General features: G+C 37.1%; 1 pseudogene; it reads left to right on the top strand.

Annotated features, from left to right (window-relative positions):
• The first annotated feature begins 4,523 nt into the window (after positions 1-4,523).
• Positions 4,524-25,970, top strand: LOC115301182 (annotated as a pseudogene).
• Positions 25,971-26,726: the final 756 nt, after the last annotated feature.

Below are 26,726 nucleotides of genomic sequence, written 5' to 3'. Positions count from 1 at the left end.
CACTTATTTGATGCTTCTCTGATGCTTTTTTGTATCATAATTTCACAGGTATACATGTCTTTCCTCCTAACTGAATTGAAACTTTTTCAAAGATGTATATGTTAGGCTTCTCTGTATACTTCATGGCTTCTAATGTGGTGCTGAACACATGATACTCCGTCGACAAATGGAGACGGCTGATTATGTGCTTAACACAGCAAGCCAGGTCTCAGCTTCCATGACACTTTCGCAGGGATTCAGTTCTTTTTTTTTTTTTAATAAGAAGTTTACTTAAACAACAAGATGCTTGACCTGATGAGAAAACTATCTAGGATTCATTTCGTTTAGAGTAATTGAAGGGATGTGTATCTTAACCTGTTCTCTGCCTCTATTCCAGGCTAGATCATACTCCCCTGTTATTGGCTCTCATCGTACTGTGTAATGCCTCCTTAACACTTATTGGGGTTCGAATATAAATATTTGTGTGACTAGGTGATTTGCATTCTCCATTAGAGTGCAAACATCATTGGAGTGGGCCAGATCTGTTGATCTCACATGTACCTGGCACAGTATCTGGCACGTGGTGGACACTTAATCAATATTTGTCAGCTGACTGATTGACCGACAGACTAAATGACTTAAAGAATGACCAGTAGTTCTGGCAGAGGCAGCAGGCCCTTTCTTGTTATCAGAAAGACATTTTGCTAACGAATATGAAATGAGAAGGGAAGAGTCAGATCTGATGATTTGAGGAGGATAGACTCTTGCATGGTGACGTCTCGTTTTGTTTTGTTTTGCTTTGTTTCCCCAGTTATGCTAGCAGCACGCTATTTTGGTTTACTTGTGCCTTGCGACAGAAATGGGCTCACGTAAGAAACGGCTATGTGAGTGACATCTTTGCCATCTTCGAATAACTGATATGGAGCAAATGGAATCTATCGTGTGAGGCTCAGTCTGTGACCTAAATAAGAAACCTCTCTTAGAACTTGTAAACTGTTTCTCCTTCATACATGAGAGCTCTACCTCTGTGATTTCCCTCTTTGCCTGGCTAATAGTGCACGCAGGTCTAAAATTCGGGTTAAAATACCATAGGATTTCACTCATATGTAGAATTTAAGAAACAAAGCAAATGTTCACAAGGGAGGAAAGAAGAGAGGCAAACCAAGAAACATGCAACTAGAGAGAACAAACTGATGGTTGCCAGAAGGGAGGTGGGTGGGGGATGGAGATTAAGGAGGGCACTTGTGATGAGCACCGGTGTGTTTGGAAGTGTTGAGTCACTATAATGTATACCTGAAACTAATATTACTCTGTATGTTAGCTAACAGGAATTTAAATAAAAACTAAAAAAATACAATGGTTTTTTTCTATATATAGAATATTTATCTTCTTGTTTTCTAGGCTTTTATAACTTGCGTTTTTGCCGTCATTATTAATTAATTAATCAAGTTACATGCTTTCTGGCTTTATTACACCTTTGTTGGCATACTATAGAAAAAAAAAGGCATGCATTGTTTTTGGTCTGGGTGCAAATTCTAAACAAATTTAGATTGTAATACTTCCCAGCTATGTGATGTGAGAAGAGAACCTCACTGTGTCTTACTATTCTCTTCTACAAAATGAAATCAGTATGACTTCCCTCATTGTTTTAAGTGTTATCTGACCTACCAGTGCAGTGTTTGGCACATTTTACGTACTCAAAATATTCGTTCTCCTTCTTTCTTTCTATGGTATGTAAGTCCATTTTGCAAGGAGGTAAGTAGGATCCATGAGAACCAAAGGGTTTGATGTGTTAAAGTTACATTTTCTGGTGTTTTTTTTTTAATTTGAGAACTTAGGAAAATAATAATGTTTTTATCAATTGCTTCATCTACAAAATTCAGAAAAGAATAATTATATAGCACATCAGAGTATTATTTGTTAATATTATTGATGTATAAATTATATGACAATTGCCCATGTAGAGTCTCAAGGATAATCCTGAAGAGACTAGAAAGAGAGAATCTGATGTGCTGAGAATGTCATTTCTAGTTTAAGTTATCAGGATTTTGTATTAATTACATATAGAATTGGTTTTCTTTTTTTTTACTAGCATTTTAGGTATAAATTTATCTGATATTTCTGGAGGAAATTTTAGGTACGGTAATTCATATTCTCTCTGTCCTGAGTGGTAACAGTTTATCTAGGGAAATGGGAAATAGATACAGCCTCGGCTCTAGGAGCACAGTACTAAGGTGTAAGCAGTGGCTGTCGTCGTGTAAGCTCAGATTTAAACAACAGCCACCTCGATCGAGGAGCTTGATCACCTGGGAATGAGAAACCAGTTTTTGAGTCCCAGGTAGGCTGGAGTTCAGCCTGTAGAAAATGAAGGGAGTTCAAAATAGAATACCATCACAGAAATGGAGTGAACAAAGAGTACTTTTCCTTTAGTTTCTTTTATACTTTTTGGGCTTTATCTATGAATCTCAGGCTGAGGTGTATTCTTAGGCTGAGGAAGTAGGTGCCATTTAGGGAATTCTGCTGCTGTATCCACGGTTTGAATGAGATATGAGACCTTATTTTCCCCATTATATGATGCTTTTTTTCTTACATCAAGATTCCTGGAATTGTTATATTAATTTGTAAATTGAACATTTCAATCATTAGTTTAACAAACATTTACTAAGTTTCAGGTGTTTTTGAAAGATGCTAGGAATAAAATACATGATTTACCCTTGAATCATTTACAGATTTAGGGGAAGAAAGACACCTGAAAATAATGATGAGTAAATGATGAGAGCTGGGACAGAGAGTTAAGGACAGAGGGCTGTGGTGGTAGAGAAATTGGAGCGACAATTTATATTTCATGAGACAAAGTTTGTATCAACCCACTCTCCCCATCCCCTGGTAACACACACCCTGAACTGACACAGGCAGGATGAAGAATTTCTTTTCTTTGGAGTCTTTTTGGCTTATGTAAAACTATAATTATTTGGGTTTTTTAATGCTTTTATTTATTTTTGAGAGGGATAGAGAGACAGAGACAGAGACAGAGTATGAATGGGAGAAGGGAAGAGAGAGAGAAAGGGAGACACAGAATCTGAAGCAGGCTTCAGGCTCTGAGCTGTCAGCACAGAGTCCAATGAGGGGCTCGGACCCATGAACCGCAAAATTATGACCTGAGCCATAGTTGGATGCATTACTGACTGAGCCACCTGGGTGCCTGAAACTATAATTATTTGTTAAAACCAAGTGGATAAATGAGATAACTGTAGTGGAAGTTCAAGGAAAGATCACATTTATTTTTAGCAAAATGCATCAGTTTAATATTTTGGGAAAATGTTGTATTTGGGAGTGAAACTGCCACTCCCTGCTTAAATGATTGTGGATGTGAAGAGTGATCATTTTGCAAGATGAGAAGTTCACAGTGGGAATAGAGGGAAGAAAATGATAGCATGTTAATAAACCTCAGTTATCTATTAAAAGATCTATTTCTTTTTTCCTTTTTAAAAAAATTTAAATTCTGGTTAGTTAACATACACTACAATGTTGGTTTCAGGAGTAGAATTCAGTGATTCATCACTTACGTACAACACCCAGTGCTCATCACAACCAGGGCCCTGCTTAGTATCCATCACCCATCTAGCCCATCTCCCACCCACCTCCTTCCATCAATCCAATTTGTTCTCTATGGTTAAGAGTCTCTTGTGGTTTGTTTCCCTCTCTTCTTCCCCACCCCCATATCTGTTTTGTTTTTTAAATTCCACATATGAGTGAAATAATATGGTATTTGTCTTTCTCTGACTGACTTATTTCACTTGGCATAATACATTCTAGCTCCATCCACATCATTGCAAATGGCAAGATTTCATTCTTCTTGATGGCTGAGTAATATTCCATTGTATGTATGAACCACATCGTCTTTATCCATTCATCAGTTGATGGACATTTGGGCTCACTCCATAGTTTGGCTATAGCCAATGATACTGCTATAAACATTAGGGTGCATGTACCCCTTCAAATCTGTAGTTTTGTATCCTTTGTGTCCTAATAGTGTAATTGCTGGATTGTAGGGTAGCTCTGTTTTTAATTTCTTGAGGAACCTCCATATTGCTCTCCAGAGTGGCTGCACCAATTTGCATTTCCACCAACAGGGCAACAGGGTTCACTTTCTCCACATCCTTGCCAACACTTGTTGTTTCTTGTGCTGTTAATTTTAGCCATTCCTACAGGTGTGAGGTGGTATCTTACAATGGTTTTGATTTCTATTTCCCTGATAATGAGTGATGTTGAGCATCTTTTCATGTGTCAGTTAGGCATCTGGATTTCTTCTTTGGGAAGTGTCTATTCATGTCTTCTTCCCATTTATTAACTGGGTTGTTTTTTGAGTGTTGAGTTTGATAAATTCTTTGTAGATTTTGGCTACTAACCCTTTATTAGATATGTTGTTTGCAAATACCTTCTCCCATTCTATAGGCTGCCTTTTAGTTTTATTGATTTTTTCCTTCACTGTGAAGAGAGGTCCAAATAGTTCATTTTTACTTTTGTTTCTCTTGCTTTCCGTGATGCGTCTAGTAAGAACTTGCTCTGGCCAAGGTAAAAGAAGTTTCTGCTTGTGTTCTTCTCTAGGATTTTGATGGCTTGCTGTCTCACACTTAGGTTGTTCATCCATTAAAAAAATTTTTTTTAATGTTTACTTTTGAGAAAGAGAGAGACAGAGTGTGAGCAAGGGAAGGGTAAAGAGAGAGGGAGACACAGAATCTGAAACAGGCTGCTGGCTCTGAGCCATCAGCACAGAACCCAATGCGGGGCTTGAACCCACAAACCACGAGATCATGACCTGAGCCACCCAGGTGCCCCAGTCGTTCATCCATTTTGAATTTATTTTAGTATATGGTTGTAAGAAAGTGGTCCAGTTCCATTTTTCAGCACATCGCTGTCCAGTTTTCCCAACACTATTTGTTGAAGAGACTGTCTTTTTTTCTATTGGATATGCTTTCCTTCTTTGTTGAAGATGAGTTGACCATACAGTTGTGGGTCCATTTCTGGGTTTTCTATTCTTTTCCATTGATCTCTGAGTCTGTTTTTGTGCCAGTACTGTACTGGCACAATTCTTTTTCAGAATTGCTTTGGACATTGAGGGTCTTTTGTAGTTCCATGCAAATCTTAGGACTGTTTGTTCTAGCTCTGCAAAAACTACTGGTGGCATTTTGATAGGGATTGCATTAAATGTATAGATTGCTTTGGTTAGTATAAACATTTTAACAATGTTTGTTCTTTCAGTCCATGAACAGGGAATGTTTTTCCATTTCTTTGTGTTCTCTTTAATTTCTTTCATAAGTATTCTATAGTTTTCAGAGTATAGATCTTTTATTTCTTTTACTTTTTACCTCTTTAGTTAGACTTATTCCTTAGATATCTTATTGTTTTTGGTGCAATTGCAAATGGGATCAGTTTCTTGATTTCTTTTTCTCCTGCTTTGCTATTGGTGGATAGAAATGCAACAGATTTGTGCACATTGATTTAATAACTTGTGATTTCACTGAATCCATGTATTAGTTCTAGCAATTGTTTGGTGGAGTCTTTCAGGTTTTCTACATAGAGTATCATGTTGTCTGCATACAAAAAGTCTATTTATTATTTGCTTTTAATATATAATAGTTTGGCCACTGTATAATAATCCAGTCCCCACATTTCCCAGCAGCTGGGGAGCTGGCCTTGATTGTCCCTTGCCCTGCAGGACTTGGCCAAGAGCCAGACCACAAGAAAAGGCAGTGTGGAAGTCAGGTGAGGAGAATTAGTTAAGCTTTTAATTAACTCACCCTTTCCTATCGTGGGGATGAGTGTGGAGACTCAAACCTTCAGTTATACCTCAATACTCAAACTAAGCCACATATTGATGTAAGCAATAAAGCAGTTCACTGAGCTTTAAGAATGAGAGTACAGAGGTGTAGCAAAGCTTTAAAGAGCTACTCAGCAGACCTAGGAGCCTGCAAGAATTTGTATGGAGATGGAGAGATGTGGAGCACCTCAAGGCATCCTGTTGTTCATGAAAGTAATAGGACATTTGAATACATTCAACTTATACATCTGTATGTAGCTAACCTGGAGACCACTGGACATATTTAATTTATTTACACCTATGGGCTATTATCCTTGGGGAGAGGGTGGTCCTTAGTCTGGGCATGTCGTAAACCTCCTTTTAAATCTCCTAATCCTTATAGATCACAGTTTTGTATCATCATACACTTATGTGGCACCTGTCTCTAAAGTCAACTTTTGAACTTTTAATGATGAGAATGTTTATTATCATCACATAATAAGAACACTGAGAGAGAACACTCTAAAGCTGGTTAATCTAATGTGAAAGCAAAAGGTTATCCAGTGAAGGAGAGGGAGGAAGTAACCTATTGCCTAGTGTAATGCCAAGCACCATCTACACAGCAGAATTGGTCAATTGAGTTTCAGACCCTTCAATAAATGCAGACCAGCCAGTCGTGCAGGTATCCAAAGTGGAGAGTCAAAGACATGGTTGGGAGCTAAGTCAGCTGCTTGTGACTTCTGCTGGGAGTTTGGGGACAGAAGTGAAAGCACAAGTGTGTGTCCTGAAGAGAATCTGATCTTCATTTGTTGTTTGGGGGATTTAGTAGATATATGATATAAAAATGGTGACTTACAATGTGTTATTTTTCTAATATAAATGCTAGAGTAACTGAATGAGATGATGAGTGTGTAAGAAATAAGGAAAACATAAAAGCAAATGACTTATTACAAATATTAGTCACTATATTTGGACCTCTGTCAGACTTAGTTTCAAAGCAGTTTTTCGTGTTGCTGACTCTGAGGCTGAGCTCTGAGCGACCATGGCAAGGAACTAATCTGTTCTCTTTCAGCGTAACTAGGATGGGTCAGCTGTTGCCTGTGCCTGTTTCTGAAGCTGTCACTTCCCTGTTACCCTGTCTTGGCCTATTGACCTTTTGACAAGAAGATAATTCTTTTTTTTTTTTTAATTTACCATCTTAACCAGTTTTTTAAAAATGTTTATTCATTTTTGAGGGAGCAAGAGAGACTGAGATAGAGCATGAGCAGCGGAGGGGCAGAGAGGGACAAAGACACAGAATCTGAAGCAGGCTCCAGGCTCGAGCTATCAATACAGACCCCAGTGCAGGGCTTGAACTCACAAATGGTGAGAGCATGACCTGAGCCAAAGTCGGATGCTTAACCAACTGAGCCACCCAGGCGGCCCTTTGATCAGTGTTTTTTAAGTTTATTTATTTTGAGAGAGATAGGGTGTGTGTGTGTGAGCAGGGGAGCAGAGAGAGAGCAGGACAGAGGGTCTCAAATGAGCTCTGTACTGACAGCTGACAGCCCCATGTGGGGTTCTAACTCACGAACAGTGAGATCATAACCTGAGCTGAAGCTGGACACTTAATTGACTGAGCCACCCAGGCGCCCTGAAGATAATTCTTAATGACCTTCCTTATCCTCCTCAGTAGAAATTTGAAGGATGAAGTGACTGACAATGCAAATGGGTTATGTAGAAGTTGGACAAGACAGGGGACATGTGTGGATTGAGAGTGGGGTGGGTGAGGTCAGTGCACATGGCTGAAAGTCAAGCGATAGGAAGGTCTGAACTATGGGATAGGCTTGGAGAGACAACTGCCAGACTGCCTTAATCATAGGAAGAGTTGTTTCTGTTTTATTCTACACAATTTAGATTCATCCTTAAAAAACAGCTGACCTGCTGTGTAATGATGTTTTGTTTCTGAATGTTATAGATTTTTAGGAGATTAGAGAAGCAAATATTTCTTCCTGTTATAATTGACCAGCTTGCACCTCCTTCTGTATGTTCCTTTTCAGTTTGTTCACTTATCCAGAATAGGCCAAGGACATTGGATATATGTGGTATGCAGTAATATTTTTAAATAAATAACTGGTTTTGAGAAACATTTTGTAAATTTGGGAAGATCAGAAGTTGAAAGAACACCCTTCTTACATTTAAATGCTTAAATTTTATCATTTATTAAACCTTGAAGTTAATAGTTTATCATTAAAATGATAAAGGTTTGTTTTAGGGAATGTGGTAATAATGAAATACTTAAAGTATGACATAATTATATAAAGGATAAAAGATTACTCATTGCCTCACTAATCAAAGTCTATTAACATTTTAGAGTTTTTTGTTTGCATCTTCTTTTATCTTTTCTATCTACTTATTTTTCCAGAATTGTATATATAGATTTATATTTTGCTTTTTCACTTAAGACAAGAATCTTGGGAGCAGACAGGCTCCACACAACAGTCTTCTGCATTATGGCAACAGCATGGTCTGTTGTGAAGTTATAATTTACCTATTTGTTTTCCTTTTATTGGGTGCATAAAGACTGAGTATAATGTTTGGTATATAAACACTGTTATACATACTTCTTGATATATGACCTCTGGTGTTAGATTCTTTTCTTAGCATGGATAGCAGTCATGAATTTACAGAGTCTTAATATATGTTGTCAAAGTACTTTTCAAAAATTTAAGAGTTCACACTTGCTACATCTGAGGTTCTATATGGCAAGTATCCCTTTGCTCCTCTTACAGTAGGAGTACCTGCCTTGTTTTGATTTACCTCACCCGATGAGGTGATTGTGGGAACAGGGAGTGTTACTAGGCAGTAGCTTATATTCCCAACTCTTAACAGTTGGTCTAATTGGGACATGTGACCTGACTTAGGCCAATCAGACTTCTTTCACTGAGTTTTTATATACTAATGGTTGAGGTATTCTGTCTTCTGGGGTTTCTAAACTGTGTGTATATAATTTGGGGCTACCTGCTATCAAGATTCCTAACTTAGGCTAGAAACTGTGATTCGAGAGAAGAAGGGCAACACAAAGGGAAATTGAGAAAAGACATTGTGGGTTGGGTGGGAGTATGATGTGAGAGGAAAGGAGGGTGGGAGGAAGAGGAGTGAAGAGAGGAGAGAGGGGAATGGGGAAAGAAGTAGAAGAACAGAGGAGACAGTTCCGATCTTCAGTTCATTTATTCTTGGCATCAATGTCATCCATGTCCTTTCCAGTTGCATGAGCCAATATATCCTTTCACTTGGATAAGTTAGTTTGAAAAGAATTTCTGTAGCTTGTTTCTGAAAGAGTCTTAATATACCTCCTCACTTGTTTTCTGTAGTTTCAGTTTGTTTGTTTTAAATGAGTTTTTACTTTTTAAATTATTTTATGTGTTTTAAAGTTTATTTTGAGAGAGACAGAGACAGTGCAAGTGGGGGTGGGGTAGAGAGAGACACACACACACAGACACAGACACACACAGAGAGAGAGAGAGAGAGAGAGAGAGAGAGAGAGAGGAGAGAGAGGAGAGAGAATCCCAAAGAGGCTGCGTGCTGTAATGGCAGAGCCCAATGTGGGGGTCAAGCCCACAAAGAAGAAAGATTATGGCCTGAGCAGAAACCAAGAGTCTGATGCTCAACTAACTGAGTAATCCAGGTGCCCCAACACTTTTTTATTTTTCCAGTAATCTCTGCATCCAACACGGGACTCACACTCAACCCTGAGATCAAGAGTTGCACATCTACCCACTGAGCCAGCCAGGTGCCCATCTATAGTTTCAGTTTAAATTAAAAATCTATGGTATAAATGTCCTACTCTACTTTGCGGTGATACCTACCAGTAATCATAATTAATGTCAGTATTAATAACAATGTATATTCATGCTTAAACTAAAAGTCTTAACTTGGCCAATATTTGAATCAAAATTAGTGACAACAGAAGTAAATACATTTTAAATTAATAAATGAGGTGTTGAGTGAGTATTAAAAGTTTATGGACATTTGTTCTTCACCTTAAACTTAATATGAGAGGTTTATAACTTTTCTTTTCTCTCCATCCCTCTTTAAACTGTTAATCTTAGGTAGAAAAATTCTGAGAAAAGATTAATGTTTTGCTATTACTGAACACTTGATTTTTCATGAAAAAATCTTATATTTATTTCCTTCAAGAGCATCCAATATGTTTATTAGTTGTTGTTTTTTTAATGTTTGGGTTTATCTAGGACCATATTTGAGAGTGCATTATGTCCATTCCAAGGAGTCTTGAGATGCTCCCAAAGTGGGATGATTGCTATGTGCCATTGATTTGAGCAATTCCTGAACGTTTTCCATCATCAAGTAGATATAAAAAGGTCTCGAGGGTAAAAGGGGAGGAGGGACTTGGTTAAACCAGTTGGATTCTCGAAGCCTTTAAAGTGCTAATATGCTAATACTCCAAAGAGAACTGCAAAAGGGTGAACATTTTTAAACCACGAGGCACCTTTTTCATTTAACACTGTATTGGCTATGGGTTTGGTTTTGGAAATACAGTAGTAAACAGGATAAGAAGTTTCTTTTCACAGAATTTGTATTACTTACAAGTCATTTGCTCTGCTGAAACAGGAGTACAAATGAACACCCATATATCATATGCCTGTATATTTAAAAGCTATGCATTAAGCTAACGAATTGTTCAAATGTGTCCTATACCTTGACAGATACAACTGTAAAATGACCCAGCAGACCAAGCTTTCATTTCGAGTTTTTGGATTCCTTGGTGTGTTGTGGTGAGGGAAAGCAGGCCCCTGGCTCCCTGCTCCTGTGCCTCTTTCCCACTTCTCTTCTCCACCCAGAAGTTTTGCTTTGCTTGCATGTTTGTGAACACCACAGTACCTTCAGCCAATCCCCCCCCACCCCGCCCTGGCGGTGAGGAAAGCCACAGCCCCGAGGGTGGTGGGGAGCAGGCAGGGTAGGGCCCCCCATCTGGTTTTAAGGGTGGTGCTGCTTACTACATGACCTCGCATATCCTTGTTCTGAGGGATGCACCCTGGGACGCTAAGTTCACCATTTTGAAAACAGTGACCACCTTGAGGAGATGGTACCATAGAGTTTAGGTTTAAATATAACGAGTGTTGTCTTTATGACAAGAGGTGGATTAGAAGTTGAAACGGGTACCATAAAGGATTGACGTTATATCAAATGAATCTACCTCTCTTCCGGAAGCCGTATTTCAACTATAACATATTTGTTTTAAATCTGGCAGTAATTGATAAAGGCTCTTTTTTAAAATGTTTATTTAATTTTGAGAGGGGTAGAGAGAGAGAGAGAGAGAGAGAGAGAGCGAGCACAGGTGGGGAGGGGCAGAGAGAGGGAGACAGAGGATCTGAAGCAGGCTCAGTGCTGTCAGCACAGAGCTCCATATCAGGAACCGTGATATGACCTGAGCTGAAATCAAGAGTCAGCAGCTCAACTAACTGAGCCACCCAGGTGCCCCTTCTGCTAATAAAGACTTCTGAACACCAAGTTCTGGCCAGAGCATAAACATTTGGTTTTGTAAGAAGTTGATAGCTACCATTGAATTCCTACTCAGTGTTTGAAAATATGCAGCACATAGTGTTAGTAAGCTGAAATAATAGCAAGTAGCAGGGGAGGGAAAATGCAAAAACATTTTTGTTTAAAAGCACAGCCATCAGTGGCCATGTAGCATCTATGAACAGCCTTACACCTCTCAATCCTTTCTCCATAGGACTTTGTGGTATAGCTTCATGGTTTCCATAGAGTTAGAGAGAAATTAGTTTTATATTACTCTTTATTTATAAAAAGGTAATGTGGTACAACGGACTTTTTGTGTGCTTAAAATGAAAAAATGTTTTGAGATAATGGCTCCTGTTAGTAGTAGTATTCACTTATGTGACATACCTAATAAGGGAATTAATGTATTTATAGTTGCTGAAAACTTCCAGATAAATGGCATTGACTAGCATGAAAATCACCATTCTTACACTTAAAATCCTGCACAGCATGAACTATTTTGCTTCTAAAGGAGTCTGTCCTGGGGTCCCTGGGTGACTTAATCTATTATGTATCTGACTCTTGGTTTCGGCTCAGGTCATGATCTCACAGTTGGCGAGTTTGAGCCCCATATCAGGCTCTGCGCTGACAGTGCAGAGCCTGCTTGGGATTCTCTCTCTCTCTCTCTCTCTCTCTCTCTCTCTCTGCCTCTCCCCTGTTTATGCTCTCTCTCCTCAAAATAAATATATAAACTTGAAATTTTTTTAAAAGAGGTTGTCCTTCTTCAGCATTCTCCGACCCATGCTGCATGGAGTCCTAGGGAGCCTTTAAAAGGTATGCTGGAGTAGATTGAAGGGTACTAGGGTGTACTGAAGGGTGTGCTTAGAAGAACTCAGATCATCCTCTGATAAGGATTCCTGTGAATATTGGATAGGAGAGTCATTCCTGACCATCGACTGACCCGTTGTGGGGGGCTAGAACAGTTTTTGCTGAAGATGTTGACAGGCTGATTGTACCTGACTAAAAGCTCCCTTCATTTTGTTTAGAATACGTGGCAGACATTTTCTGGAAGCATTTTGTGATCTTAACTTGGACAAAATGTTTATTTGCCAGTAGATTTAGTGAATGAGAGGGAAGAACAATGAATGTGTAGGAATTATGTATATGCCCTGAATTTAGATTGTTGATAGACATCAACTATGACAATAGTATGCCACAGATTTCTTTATTTTCTGCAGCTGAGGTTCAGAGACATGAATTATACTTGATTGCACAATATCTCCTCACAGAAACCGTAAGGAGAATGGCATGCCCTAACAGTGCTTATTTACACAGAACACCCTAGTTCACTGTTTACCCTCTGGCTCTTCTTAAGCAAGCAATTTATTCTCAACAGTTTTAAATTTAAAATCAATATTTCTAATAAAATAGTTTTACACTTTTCATCTTTATGTATGGACATGTATTGGAAGAGAATCCAAATGAGTTTAAGCAGGAAAGACGAGGCTAACAATAAAAACATTCTAGGGAAGTCTATGGAAATGAAGTATTTCTGTTTATCTTTCAACAACAAAAATATATATGGATGGACACACTCTTTAACTTCTATTTATTAATTAGATATTAAGCAGTAGAATCAGCTTTAAGGAAAGCAAGTGAATTAAATTTTGTGGTACAAAAATTTAAAAACCTACTGAAGTATACATTTTGAAGTCTAGCTTTCATTCATATCTTTATTTTTCTTATTATCCCAACTCACTTTTATTAGACTTTTGTGTATACTACCACTGTTTTGTTTTTTAAATTAAATTAAATCTAAAAATTTTAAGCTTTTTGTTTTAGAACGGTTTTAGGTTTACAACAAAATTGAGAGAAAAGTACAGAGATTCTTAATGTATCTCTGGCCCCCACACACATGTAGCCTCCTCCATTATCAGCATCCTCCACGAGAGTGGTACATTCGTTACAAGTGATGAACCGCGGATGAATCATCCAAATTCATTAGCGTTCACTCTTGGCTTTGTACCTTCTATGAGTTTGGACCAATGTATAATGACACACATCCACATTATAGTATCATATAGAGTATTTTCACTACCCTAAAAATCTTCTGTGCTCTGCTTATTAATCCTTCTCACTACCCCTAAGCCCTGATCTTTTTATTGTTTCCATATTTTTTCTTTTTCTAGAATGTCATATAGTTAGAGTCATATAGTATGTAGCCTTTTCATATTGGATTCCTTCACTTAGTAATATGCATTAAGGCTCCTCCATGTCTTTTCATGGCTTAATAATTCATTTTTTCGTGGTGAATAATATTCCATTGACTGGATGTACCAAATTAATGGAGAATAATTTAAGTAGTATCTCAATGTAAGTGCTTTGAGAAACTTCAGGAGTGCTTATAAATTCCTGAATCTCCAAGTAAATTATCTCTACTTGTTCTACTGAAGCATACCATCAATGAAGAGAGCTCAGTACTTACTTCATCTAATTTTTAAAATGTTTATTTATTTTTGAAAGAGAGAGTGCATGTGCACATTGCGGGGGCAGAGAGAGAGGGAAACAGGATCTGAAGTGGGCTCTGTGCCGACAGCAGGAAGCCTTATGCGGGGCTTGATATCACAAACCATGAGGTCATGGCCTGAGCCAAAGTCTGATGCTTAACCAACTGAGCTACCAGGCGGCCTAGTACTTACTTTAAAAAAGCAGTATGCTTAATTTTCAAACTACCAAATGAATTTTTTAATTTTGACATCCTACTTGTTTTCAAGTTTTGCCAATTATAAATAAAGCTGCCGTAAACAGTATGTGCAGATTTTTGTATGGACATAGGTTTTTAACTTCTTTCGGTAAATACCGAGGATTGTGACTGCTAGATTGTATGGTAAGAGGATATTTAGTTTTTAAAGCAATTGCCGAACTGTCTTCCAAAATGGCTGTCCATTCCCACCAACAATGCATGAGAGTTCCTGTAGCTCCACATACTTGTCATTATTTGGTGTTGTCAGTGTTCTGGATTTTGACCATTCTAAGAGGTGTGTAGTGGTGTCTCATTTTAATTTACATTTCTCTGGTGGCACACAATGTAAAGCATCTTTTCATGTGCTTATTTGTCATCTGCATATCTTTTTTGGTGAGGAGCCTGTTAAGGTCTTTGGCCCATTTTTGATTGTATTGTTCATTTTTTTATTGAGTTTTAAGAATTCTCTGTATAGGAGCACCTACAAACTCCAAGACTATGACCTGAGCTGAAATCAAGAGTGAGATGCTCAAAGTGACTGAGCCTAGATTATTTTTTTTTTTTGCGTGTGGATTTTCAATTGTTCTAGTACTATTTGTTGAGAAGACTATTTTTGCTCGATTGTATTGTCTTTGCTCTGTCAGAGATCACTGGACTGTGTTATATGAGAGTATTCTGGGCTCTCTATTCTGTCGTCTTTTTTTTCCCACTATCACACTGTCTTGATTACTGTAGCTTTATAGTAACTCTTTAAGTCATATAGTGTCAGTCTACCAACTTAAAAAAAATGATCATTTGTCAAATTTTGGTATATCATCAAAGGAGAATACCCGTAGTTATCTGAAAAGGCTGTTAAATACTCCATCCTTTTCCAAGTGAGTATCTGTGTGGGTTTGGATTTTCTTCATATACTTCCAAACAATATAACAGATTAAATTCAGAAACAGTTATGAGAATCCAGCTGTGTTCTATTAAGCCTAATACTAATTTCTGTTAAAAATATTTGCAATGTATGAAAGCACTTCTAACTAAATTTTTTATTTTGGAAAATAGTTATTTTCATAAAAATGTGTCAGTTGCATTAACACGTAATGAGGTTATATATAACTTTAAAATAAATACATATTTAAAATTTTTGCTTCAATTTTTAATATGGTGTCGGTAAGTATCAATATATATATAACCCACATAAATCAAAGCTCTTTGAGGTCATCAATAATTTTTCTCAAACCCAAATGTTTGAGAGACACATTCTTAATACTCTGTTAGTATTGGGCAACTTGAAAGAGTGAGGTCTGAAAAATCAAGGCTAATTATTCATTAGGTTTATTTTTGCTATCTGCATGTTTTGTTCTGAGTCAATCATGTTTCCGTTGCCACAAGTGGAAATTGTTTGCTTTAGAATACCGCATCAACTTAGCTAAACTATTGTGAACAGTGTTTGGTCCTTCTCTACTATTTTTACTATTTTGATTCCAGCTAGATGATTCCTGTTTATCTCAATGCCTCTTATGCCTTAAATAACTTTTAAGGTTATTATTAAGATTTTTATACTTTGATTCATAATTCGCAATGAAGCCCATTTTGTCCAAGTGCATTCTTCTTTTCTTTTTTAAGATTTGTTTCTAAATAATTTGTATACCCAACATGGGGCTTGAACCCACAACCCACAGATCAAGCGTCACATGCTGTATTGACTGAACCAGCCAGAGGCCCCCTTGACTATTTTTAAAGTGAAGCTGACATTTTTTTTGTTTGTTTTTGTGGGGGGGGGTTGTTTGTTTTTTAAAAGATTTTTTATTTTTTGAGTAAAGTCCCAAATCCATTCTGGGGCAGTGCTGTGACCCTGTCAGAGGAGCACATTGGGAATGGATATGGCCCTGTGTGGTGGATGCCTAGAGGCTTCTGTGAAGTTTTATAAATGGCAGTAAGGTACGGATGAGAATAAATCATCATTATTAACAAGAAGAATAATGAGAGCATGATCCATTGAGCATCTTTATATCCAATTTCTATGGTCTTTTTTATCTGGGCAAATTTGAGTTTGGAGGTAAAGAATTTTTGTATATAGTTATGTGGATTTGGGATAAGTTTCTGTCTAGGAAATAGATGTTTGACTACATGTTTCCTTTCAGAGATGCACACATTATTTGGTGTTAGCTTAAATATTGGCCAAAGTTTTTGTCTTTGGTTTAACATAAGGCTATTGGAGGCCAAATGCCTACTTCAATTGTCATCCTATATATTTGCAGAGTTAGTGATGTGTCCTATAGGTTACTGTCATTATCACACTGAATCTGCATAGCAATGCCAACAACAGGAACAAAGCATATAATTCAGATTTATTGCTACTATCTGAATATTCTCTTTCAAATGTAGATATTCTATATATGGTTTGAAATAAAAAATATGTTTATAAATTTAAACTGCTGATAGTCTATCAACCCACTGAAATATAAATATAGGGGCACTTGGGTGGCTCAGTGGTTAAGCGTCTGACTTTGGCTCAGGTCACGTTTTCGCAATTCGTGGGTTTGGCCCATGTTGGGCTCTGTGCTGACAGCTCAGAGCCTGGAGCCTGTTTCAGATATTGTGTCTCCTCCTCTCTCTGCCCCTACCCTGCTCATGCTCGGTCTTTCTCTATTTCTCAAAAATGAATAGATGTTAAAAAAATTTTTAAGGACTTTATTATAAAAAAGAAAAAGAAAGAAATATAAATATAAATGTTATAAAATGGGGCAATATTTAAGGATGATAGTGCAAACCGCTAACTTTACATACAAAAATCATTTGAAGACTTTAATATATTTATGAGGAAATAGATTTAAAATAAAGATTAATATTAAGGGAGCATATACTAGGATCGCCTGAGTGGCTCAGTCAGTTAAGCCTCTGACTTCGGCTCAGGTCATAATCTCACATTCGTGGGTGTGGGCTGACAGCTCAGAGCCTGGAGCCTGCTTCCGATTCTGTGTCTCCCTGTCTCTCTGACCTTCCCCGCTCATGCTCTGTCTCTCACTGTCTCAAAAACAAATAAAATATTAAAAAAATTTAAAAACAAGGGAGCATATACTAGATAGAAAATGTTAAGAAGAATATTATATCCTCTTAGAGAGTCAGTACATATTTATAAAAGTTAAATAATATAAGAAAGATTAATAGAAACCATATTGTGAAGATTAGAATTAGTCTTCAGAGTCATATTAGTATTCAACTATTAATAAAAATAACCTTTCATATTATTTTTATAGTTTTTGTTGCTGTTGTTGTTATTCTTATTGTTTTAGTTACTTAATTCCTTTAGGCCATGAGTCTTTCAGGAAGAAGTTCACTTTGGAAATTCTTCACAGCTTGAAGGACAGATAGAAAGCAAAACGTTAAGCTTTGTTAAAATTTTACAAGGTGGGAAAACAACTCAAATCATGCTTAACACCTGTGATAAATCATCTCTGATGTAGGTCTAACAAAGAATATACAGAATAAAGGAAGACAGAGTTAAAGAAAACTGAAAAACTCCTAAAATACGTTCCTCTGCCAACTGGCCAGGATGCATCTATTTCGGATCACACATGAGGTGTACAGTGAACACAGGAGCAATCTTTCAGTTGGCAGTGTTGATAAATTTTTCTTTGATTATGTCAAATTTTTAAAACTTTACTACTGGTTTTAAGAATAAAATTGTAGTAAAAGTTACTTTTGGGTAAAATCCCAAGATCCTGACATCTTAGAAGCTGAATCTATGATGGCGAGCTCAGGTTTGGGTCTTAGTTTTGGCTGAACATTGATTTTAACATTTTTTTTTTTAGCATCACGCATCTTTAAAGCATTGCCTTGCAGTGCATAGTAAATAAAAAAGAAAGAACTCAAAATGCTACTAAGACGATTGGACATTTTCTTGTGTTTTTCCTTGCTGTCGTCTGTTTTGCTATTTTATCTTCTCTGTGACATGCTCTTTGAACTTCTGCCCAATTTGGGGGCTTGTTAATCATTTTTCTTATAGTTTTGTAGAAGTTCTTCATAAATTTGGTTTATTCTTGTTTTATTACTGAGTTTGTAACTTTCTACCCACTATTTTGGTGTCATTTGATAAACAAAAATTTTATGTTTAATTTATCAAATTCATCAGGATCCTTTGTTTGAAAAGTTCTTTTCTAACATGAGGTCATAAATATTCTCCCATACTTTTTTCTAAAAGTTTGAAGTTTTGCCCATCCTATCTGAATCTTCAATTTAGAATTGATTTTTATGTGTATATTAAGGATCGATTTTATATTACTTTGAATAACCAATTCTTTCAGTATTCATTGAATAGAGTGTGTTTCAGGATTTTCAGTGTCCTCTCTAGTATAAATCAAATTTCTATTTGTGTGTGATTCTGTTGGGAGTCTCACTATTCTATTCCATAGGTCAATTATCCCTTCACAAATGCCACATTTAAAAATTACAATAGGGTTATAATAAATCTTGATTTTTATGTGTAACGGTGCATTCTTCACTTTCCTCCTCTTCCTTCTTCAATGGTGTCTTGAGTATTTGTAAATTTTGCTTTCCTTTAGAAATATTTAAACTAGGTTGCAATTCATCTGAAAATTCTGCTGTGGGTTTTGTTTTTTGAAGTAAACAGTAAAACACAGATCTTAATCTTAAATGTACAATTCAGTGAGTTTTGAAAAGTGTATGACCCTATGTAACCAATAGCCAATCAAGATAAAGAGTATTTCTGTGACCTCACAAAATTCCCTTGTGGCCACTGTCCGTTAATCCCTATCTCCCAGAAGCACCCACTGTTCTGGTTTCTATCATGCTAACTTAGTCCTGTGTGTTCTTCAATTTTAATTAAGTAAATCCATTTGGGATGTACTCCTTTGTGTCTGACGTTTTGGTTTTTTTTGCTCAGTATAATGTTTTTGAAATTTCTTCTTGCTTTGTGTATATCTGTAGTTAATTATTTATTTATTGCTGAGTAAGATTTCAGGGTGGACATCCCACAATTTGTTAACCCATTCTATTATTGATGGTCATTGGGCTGTTTTCATTTTTTGGCTATTATGGATAAAGCTGCTATAACTATTAACATAAAAATCATTTAAATTTCTCTTGGTAAAGATTTAAAAGTAGAATTGAAGGGTAATAAGGTAAGAATATGTTTAAACTTATAAGAAATGGCTGAATCATTTTTCCAAAGTGGCTGTGCCATTTCACATTCCCATTGCCAATGCATGAGAGTTCTAGTTGCTCCACATTCCTGCCCAAGGGGTGTCAGTTTTTAAAATATTAGCTATCTTAGGGACACCTTGGTGGTGTCCCTCACTTGTTCTTGGCTCAGGTCATGATTTCACAGTTCATAAGTTGGAGCCTCACATTCGGCTCTGTGCTGATGGTGCAAAGCCTGCTTGGGATTCTGTCTCTCCTTCTCTCTGCCCCTCCCCCGCCTGTGCATGTGCTCGCGCGCGCTCTCTCTCTCAAAACAAATAAATAAACCTAATAAAAAATAAAATATTAGGGATTCAGTGAGCAGCATCAAGTCATACGTCACTGGTTTCTTTAATTCGCATTTTACTCTGATGAGTAGTAATCATCCATGGCTTATTGTCCATTCATAAATGTTCTTTTGTGAAGTATTCTTTTGTGTTCAAGTCTTTTGCCTATTTAACAACTTGCAATGTGTGTCTTGTTATTACTGAATTGTATGAGTTCTTTCTATATTCTCAATGTATTGTGAATAATTTTTCCCAAACTGTGTTTTGAATTTATTTTCAGAATAGTGTTAATTAGCAATTGAAAGAAGTTTCCTGGTTTGCGCATGTGTGTGTGTGTGTGTGTGTGTGTGTGTGTGTGTGTGTGTTTTCATTTTCAAATGTCTTTATGCCATCCATTTGGGATATATTCACTCAACATACAGTTCTATATTAATAGTTATTTTCTTCTGTTAAATTAAAAATGTCATTTAATTCTCTTTTAGCTTCCATTATTTCTAATGCAAAGTTTTCCTTTGTTTGTATTGTTGTATTTGTTTGTGTTGTTGTATATTGTATATCTATTTTCCTGGGTACTTTTAGATATACTTTTTGTTTAACTTTTGATGTCAGCAGTTTATCTTTGGTGTGCCCAGCTGTTCCTGCTTTGAATTTATTTTGTCTGAAGTTCACTGAAGTTGTTGGATCTTTTTATAAGTTAATGTTTTCCAACACATTTGGAAAATTTTGACTGTTATTTTTTAAGAAGTATATATATATTTGCCTTATCTCTCTGCTCCATATTCTCTCCTCTCCAGGGACTCTAGTGACATTATACATGTTAAACCATTTATATTGTTCTACAGGTAATTGAGTGCCCATTATTTTTTAAAATAATTTTTCTCTCTGTTCTATTGGATAATTCCTTTAGATAGCTTTATCCTGCAATCTCCAATAATATGTTATTAAGCCCAACCAGTAATTTATAAATATGTATCAGAATAATTTTCATTTCTAGGACTTCCATTCAGCTCTTTTTCAATAGTTTCCATTTCTCTGCTGAGATTCCTCATATGCTTACTTATTATGATCATCTTCCCTTTAAGCCTGTGAACAAATCTGTAACTTCTGTTTTAAAGTCCGTGTCTGCTGATACTAACATCTGGATCATCTCAGGTCTGTGTCTATTACTTGCTATTTTTCTTGGTTACAGGTCATAGTTTCTTAATTATTTATGTCTAATAATTTACTATTGTGCGCTAGACATTGCTTTGATATGTTTTTGGGAGACTGGATTTCTTTTTCTTTTGAAAGCACAATAAATTACTGCCAGATCCCTTTGTTTGTGACGAGTCTGCTGTGATTTTTTTCACTCTCTGCACTTACATATGAAAATCACAAAAATTTCTCATATATATATTTATGCCCACACACCTATTTTTATGAAGTTGAAACATCTGTATCACTTAAAATATTTTACTAATCATTAAATTATTACCTTCTATTCTTATTCATTTCTTTTAAGTATATTCTATTTCATTAATTACATCGTAAAGCTCAGGGATGGATCTTTATTTTACATCTTTTTGTAGTCATGGCATTTGACACGCAGCTGGAATTCTATAAAAGGTATTGTTCTTAATGACAGGAAGAATGTCTTGCTGTGGTCCTTTGGGCTTTACTTCACTATTTCTTCTGTAGCTAGTCTTACTACACTTTTATGAGTAGCAAACATTGAGTTTATTAATTTATTCTCTCATACTTTTATTCATCTATTCATTCAACAACTATTTATTAAGAACCTACCGTATGCTGTTTCCTGTCCTGGTGCTGTGTTTACAACAGTGATAAGATGAACAGTGTTCACTCCCTCGTAGAGCTTATGAATTAGTGGATGCTGATAGCTTAGCTCAGCTACGCTATGATATTGCTGCCTTGGCATCCATTGTGTTCGACCAGCCAGTCTAGGAGGGCTTTAAAAGGATACGCCCTCATGTAAGTATAAGCTCTTGATAATAGAGTCATAAGCAATTGTAAGTTCCTACTATAGCTTCCCCAATAGCCCTTATAAGAAACAGTCTTCCCCACCAGCCAGGGACTTACCTTTGTGTGCCACTTACGGGGCTTACAAAGCCCCTTTGGTTTGAATTTACCAATCCAGCCTTAGTCTGAGAATCCCAAAGTAGTGTGCCTGTGGACCCTAATAAAGGCACATGCCCCAGGTCCTGCCTCTCTCTGACTGCACTCTGCCTTGACCTCCCCACATGTGTTCCCTCAAGGCCTGCTGTGTACTTCCTCTAGGACACATCAGTAATGAACTTCTCTATTTTAATTTCTCTTGTGGTTCTTTATTGCTCACCATCAGGCACCTTGTGCTCTACTTAACAAATGTTAATTTAATGAAGTCATAATTGTGAGAGAAACAAACAATAAGGAAATAAACAAGTAACTGTACAAGATAAAATTAGACAGTATTCTAGGAAGGAAAAATAAAGCAGGGGAAAGGGATAAAGAAAAGAAGAGGTAGCTATTGTAGTGATAATGATGTATGTGTTGTTTTAAAAATAGGATTTTGAGGAAAGGTCTCTCTGAATAGGTAATATTTGAGCCTAGACCTCAAGCAAGGCTGTTAGGTGACTGTATGTGCACAGAATAAGGGGCTGGTTATTAGATCTGATTTCAGAGGCACTGGAAAGGCTCTATTCTCTGCTAAGCTTCTGAAATCCAGCTATCTGAACTTTGCACCTTTATCTTAAGGCTTTATTGCCTTAACATGCAAATACCTTTGGGAGAGTTTCTATTTAAACTTGTGCCTGTCAAATATTTCTGTGTGAAGGAACTTTGAAATTTTGATAAAGAGGTGAAAATAATAGCTCAAGCACCTGAGGAGTCAGTTGTGAAGAGCACGAATCTCCTGGGTGACGAATCCCGGCTCTTTCACTTAGGAGCTGCGTGGCCTTCATCGGGTTACTTAATATCCTAATGCCTCAGTTACTTTGATTATAAAATGGGGATAATAATATCTGTTCTAATATCGTTGATATGATGATGGTACCTTGTAGCATTTTCAAAATTTTCATGGCTCCTCCATCTGGGCGGATTACCCATCTCTGCTCCATTGTTGGCTTGGCTGAATCACTTGGGTTTTTTTCGCTTGTGAAATGTGAACTTAAGTGATGTATATAACTTATAAGCAGAAACTTTAAGATCCTTCATATATTTTCACCATTCTCTCTCTTCTCTGTTGTGAGAATGGTGATGTCTCAGAGAGGGGTTTCTTCAGCCTGCATCCTGGAGTAAAGAGAACATGAAGGAGACAGTCCAAGTGAACATATAAATGAGATTCACACATTGTATTGAACCACTGAGATTTGGAGTCATTTCTTATTGCTGCATTTTTTACCCTAATCTTATAAATCAGTTATTATTTCTAACATGCTTGTAACAGTACATGACACATAGTGTACATTAAATAAATAAATATAAACTTGAAGGAATACAGCTGTTAAGAAAAACCATCATAAAATCACAAGGCTGGGATGCCAAAACCAAACTTTTTGACTACTTCCTGATTCTGCCATAATTTTGTGCTAACAATATAAAATATGGTGATGTGTCATTTTCCTGCAGTCTGAACCAGATATTAGAGATAAGATACTGGAGTCAAATAGTTTGTTAATGTTCTGTATTACAATTGTTTCCCAAGCATTTCTTATGGAGTCTTTATTCCTTATTCCTATGCGTACTTCTGAAGAGTAGAGATTATGTGACCTATTAAAAATATGTACACAATGCCTATTTCACTGTTCTCACAAAACAACCTCCTTAGTGTTTTTCAACTAACCAGATAGCAATAAGAAAATATTAACTTGTTAATCTGGATGGTTTGAAAAAGGGAGAGTTTCTATTCATTCTGTACACGTTATAAGAATGACCATGATTTTCCCATTTGCTTTTTAGCTAAGTTATTGTACTAAATTCTGAAGCTTATATTTCTCCTTAGATTTTTGCTTGGAAATTTAATTATTCCTAAGCTTCTTGACATAAATTGCTTCAGGTAGGTTAATGGGGTAAAGGAAGAATGAAGACTCTTCTTTTTTCTTATTTATGTCTACCAAAAAGGCCAAAGATTTAAGAATACATGAGAAGTCAATCATAGCAATAATACCTTTTTAAAAGGGTAGGTTAATCTAAGTTGAATAAATTGTGATTAAAAACTGATGTCAAAATTGGAGCAATTTGTTCTTTGAATAATTTAACAATATTAAAAATGTCTATGCTGTTGAAAAAATATTCTGCAGGGGGCGCCTGACTGGCTCAGTAGGTTAAGCATCTGACTCTTGGATCAGCTCAGGTCATGATCTCATGGTTTGTGAGTTTGAGTCCCTCACTGGGCTCTGTGCCAATGGTGTAGAGCTTGCTTGGGATTCTGTCTTCCTCTCTCTCAGCCCCTCCCCTACTTGTTCTCTACCTCTCTCGCTCTCAAAAATAAATAAATAAAAATTTGAAAAAAAATCTTAAAAAAATATTCTGCAGAAAGTCTAGAAATGGAAAAGGAATTGAAGTATATCGTAATAAAAATTCAGTGTATGGAAGGAACTTTAATACAAATTTGTAATAATTTATATTGTAAGTGATCCTTTTATAAAAGTGTTTAAAATTATCTCTTAATTGAATAGTTATTTAATTACAATCAAAGGTACTTAGTCATTGAGGCTAATAGGGAAGAATTTAAACCACAAGTGAACGAAATATCAAGAAAAAAATTAGAAAAAGTAATGCATTTGTTTGAAAAAAGATCTTTTTGATGGGGGACTGGAAGATTTTTTTTTAAATTTTACTTCTTAGAAGTGTCTCTACCATTTACATTTACCAAATCTTTATATTATTATGTTTACTTTGGTTACTTCATTTTCTAAATGATTTATTTTTTGGAGAATTTATTTATTTTTGAGAGAGAGAGAGAGACAGAGAGAGCCAGAAAAAGACAGAGAGGAGGACAAGGGGCAGAGAGAGAGGAGACAGAGAATCCCAAGCAGGCTCCACGCTGTCAACAAAGAGCCCCACATGGGGCTTGATTTCATGACCATGAGATCATGACCTGAGCAGAAATCAAGAGAGGTATGCTTAACCAACTGAGCCACCCCGGCGTCCCTCAGTTACTTCATTTTTAAAGAAATCCAACATTACAGGTGTAATTGCTGTCCCTCCCTGATTCTCTTTTCCTCCTTCCTTCCCTAAGAGTAAACACTGTTCTGACACCGCCTGCTGACTCAGCTAGAGGGAGCCGGTGGCTGGGCTGTTGCATCTGAACTATCAATATCTGACCATCCAGTTGGGCAAAGACCGAATTGAAACCGTCCCCTCTCAAGACCATCATGAGTACGTCAGACAGGTTGAAACCTCCTGAGGAAAAAAATCTGATGTCTTAACTCTTCCACTTCAACAGATCCTAAAGAAGGTAATAGAGAGTGCAATGTTGACAGGTGAAGTGATGAGAGAAGCTGCCTTTTCATTTGCTGAGGCCAAGTTCACAGCAAGGGACCTCTGCACCACAGTTATCTACAAGGTAAACAAAGCCCAAGTGAAGCTTCCAGAGAAGAAAGATAATAATGCAGCTGGTGTGACTTGGCCAGTATTTGAACATTTCCCGGAAGGAGCTGACAGTTGTGAACTGACTGGTTTAGCCAGGGGCAGGGGGACAGCTGGCTAACTTGAAGAGGAATTAAACCAAAGCAGTGGAAGTACTGGGAGAAGTAGCTTCAGTGCAGACTTCCTTTGTTACTTTGAGACTTAAAAAAAATTTTTTTAACACTTATTTATTTTTGAGACACAGAAAGAGACAGAGCACAAGCGGGGGAGGGGCAGAGAGAGAGGGAGACACAGAATCAGAAGCAGGCTCCAGGCTCTGAGCCGTTAGCACAGAGTCCAACACGGTTCTCGAACCCATAGATCATGAGATCATGACCTGAGCTGAAGTCAGATGCTTAACCGACTGAGCCACCCAGGCGCCCCTCCTGTATTTTCTTTAGAACTCTTCTTGTTCTCTCTCATCCAGCTCTGTAATGATATAGGCAAGGGTACTTTCATTCTGGGGAATGATGAAATGTTCAGTGGCCCTTACACACCTGTTGGTCATCCTAATGGCTTTGTCCAGGGGCACCTGGGTGGCTCAGTTGGTTAAGTGTCTGACTGCAGTGCAGGTCATGATCTCATCGTTCATGGGTTCAAGCCCCACATCCAGCCCCACATCCAGCTGTGTGCTGACTGCTCCCCACTCATGTTCTCTCTCTTTCTCTCTCTCTCTCTCTCTCTGTTTCAAAAATAAATAAAACATTAAAATAAATAAAAGAAAAAAAGAAAATACAGGAGAAGAAAAAGATTCTCAAGGAAAAATTGGAGAAGGACTTGGGGGCAACAGAAGGCAGCTGGAGAGGTGATGGAGCCTGCTGATCTTTCAAAAGGCGTAAGAGAAGGACACGGATCTCCTTGAATAATCTTTCCTGCTCTGGCTCTTTCAGGAGCCTTAACAAGGCACCATTTTAATCCATGGTATGTAGGTTCCATGTATGTGGCTATTTGTTTTTTAGCCTAAGAATTTCACTGTTTATAAAATTTCCTTTGACATTCAGTATGGGAATACTTCTGCAGAATCATAATTCAGCAACCATTTATCATGGTGAGATTTGTAAACCCTGCCCAGGAACTTGCAGGGCTTATTCTGCACAAGTGGCACCCTACTCCATTTACACCTGTGATACAAGAGATCTGCTTACTGAGAATATTGGGAAATTCCCCTTAGGAGAGAGCAATGGGCTCAAGCCAACACATGTAGACCAACCACCGCCGGAAGACCCTTGGTTCCCGCCCCCTCGCTCACCTCCACACAGCTGTGTGGGATTGCTGCAACCATCCTTGTGTGCTGGCCTTCTCTCCTCAAACTTTATGAAAATCTTCACAGTCTTTCCTTGCATGACCAGGTTCTGTCCTGTCCATCGTGGGAGCTGTTCTGCCAGTTAAAATGTGACTGTTGTATAAACGGCAAAATGATTTAAAAAACACCTTCTAATTTCTGTATAAGTCTAATTACGTGAAATAGAAGTGGGGGTTTTGATTTTTTACTTTGCTTTTCTGTTTGGAGTATCATTGTAACTACTGTATTGTAAATAATGGAAAATAATTGCATATGTTAAAAAAATAAATTGTGTAAAAAAAAGTCATAACTGTCAAATTTGTTGGTTATCCTCAT

This window comes from Suricata suricatta, chromosome 1 (genome assembly GCF_006229205.1).
Source record: "Suricata suricatta isolate VVHF042 chromosome 1, meerkat_22Aug2017_6uvM2_HiC, whole genome shotgun sequence".
Lineage (NCBI taxonomy): Eukaryota > Metazoa > Chordata > Mammalia > Carnivora > Herpestidae > Suricata > Suricata suricatta.
The sequence above is the reverse complement of the archived record's forward strand: the minus strand, read 5'-3'. Positions and strand labels throughout refer to the sequence as shown.